Source organism: Triticum dicoccoides, chromosome 5B, assembly GCF_002162155.2.
Source record: "Triticum dicoccoides isolate Atlit2015 ecotype Zavitan chromosome 5B, WEW_v2.0, whole genome shotgun sequence".
Classification (NCBI taxonomy): domain Eukaryota; kingdom Viridiplantae; phylum Streptophyta; class Magnoliopsida; order Poales; family Poaceae; genus Triticum; species Triticum dicoccoides.
Window position 1 is genome coordinate 671666917 of NC_041389.1, and position 2330 is coordinate 671669246.

Genomic DNA, 2330 nt, shown 5'->3' on the forward strand with positions numbered 1-2330 from the left:
GTCAAAGTTAAACTTTGTAACTTTGACTAAGTTTATAAAAAAATTATCAAGATTCATAATATGAAATCAATATTGTTAGATGCATCAAGAAATTAATTTTCATATCATATAAATTTAATATTGTAGATGTTGATACTTTTTGTACAAAGTTGGTCAAACTTTATGTAGTTTGACTTTGACCAAATCTTATATGCAGACTAAATAGAAATAGAGGGAGTACTTATTTTTGGACAGAGGGAGTACCTATGTTTTTGGGTACTGGAGAATTGGTGATGCAAGCCCAAGAAATCAACTATTAACTGAAGATCATTTTACCAGAGGAATTGATTGATGTGATGGTCATGAAATTTATTGAAAAAGTAAAAGAAGATAGTTGGTCCTCTGTTGAGTGGCCCAGGATGTACACTAACCATTCCTTCTCAAAGCTTGTTGTTAAGACTTTTACAACATTGCAAGGAGCCTTTTGGACAAGCCTGAATCCAAAGAGATTTACTAGAGGACAACTTTGAGAAGAAAGAGGAGGGGCAGAGATGAATCTATCAGAGAGAGAGAGAGAGAGAGAGAGTAGTATCTATACCCCACTATACAGTGTGTGAATAACTTTGAAAGTTGGTCGTTGGATGGAGCCAATCCGACGGTGCAGAGATGGCAAATTCGAGCACTACTGGCCGTTGGATATCATGTAGATTCCACCAGATTCAGCCACATGTACAATCTAGAAGACTCCATGGTTGAACTTAAGCATAATGCACAAAGCTCAAAACACAAGCACTTTTTCTTTGTTCTAGAATCTTTCGTATCATAATGTCCAAATTTTTTTTCTAAATGAATTGCTATTATTTGTTTTTGCTTGATGCTTTACAATGCATAATTCTATGAATCTTAAAATAGATTAACTTTTTTATAAAACTAATTTATTTTGAATGAGATGAACTATAAAAATTAAACGAACATCTACATCATGCATATATGACTCAAACCTTACATGCTATAGTGTGGTATTTATTCATAATTTACTTGCCAAATCTCATGCGTGCAATGTACGCGTATCTGACAAGTAAACTATAGAACACAGATGTCACGCCATAGCCGTACCCAACAACAATTGAGTTGGATCGGCGTCGCCGCTATGGATCTTTCAAGAGTCTTCGCATGGTCCTGGCTTGCCATGCGAAAGAACTAATTCAGTTCGTACCGATGTTAGCTAGTCAGAATTTATAGTATTTCGGAGAAAAACAGACACACGCAGACGCTTATGAGTATAACGCACACTGACAATCGATCGAGCGCGTCGCACATGCAACTCCATGCACGGAGAAATTCCTTGGCCGTGGTGCAGCAATTGTGATGAACGCGGAAAGCCATTTTTACACTAGAAGAACAGAACAAAACAGGAGCAACTGCCAAAATTGGAAATGTGGAATCGTCCCGGCAGGAAAAGGAAGTGGGGAATCAGTTGCAGTCAAATAAACGTTCACCGGTGCAACGACAAATACTTGACGACCACGACCAGTACAATATGTTCGTGTCCAACGGCATCGGACATGGATTGCGTCTGCGTCCCACCGCGCACCAACTTATACTTAGCTTGCTCCCCAGGTAGCCCGAACGCGGTTGGACGGAAGCTTAATTAATTATTGTAGCTGTGGAGATACGTAAGACGAAATGAGTGTACATGAAGCTAGGTTTCGACTATGGATACCTAACTTTTTTTTACTGTGCGTGCTAGTGTATACACTACCCAAGTTTGAAAGATCCTGCGCGATTAAAGATCTTTTCACGAACTCTAGAAGATTTCAGATCGCTTCTATCCACACGCGGACTATTTTCTTCTTTCACGTTAACGGGTTGACCACTGAATCTGATTACGTCTACAGTGAGGGAGATCATCAATAAGGATCAATCGTAATTTGATTACGTTCTGATTCACTTTAACAAACAATATGCGCAGTGAAGAGTGGCCGTAGTTTCTCAATCAATCCTACTGCGGACGGTATCCCCCATAGGAAGAAAAAAGAAAAGGGATTGGTCATCACTAGGTAGGTCACGGTAGATCACCTAACCTTTTCTCTGTAAAAAATGTTAATTATTATGGATCAGAGGAAGTATCAAACTTTTCTTTAGTACTCCCTTCCTTGTGAACAGAACTTGTCTACGGATGCCATGAAGTACTAGTGTGCGTAACGCAGTCAGTAGAAACTACCGGACTACCACTGGAAGAACAAAAGGGACCCGCGACCCGCTCCCGTCCCCGCAGCCCTAGCCTCCGCCGCCTCCCCCTGCCCGTCGCCGGCGGGATCCGGCCGCCCTCGCCGGCGCGCGGCCCGGAT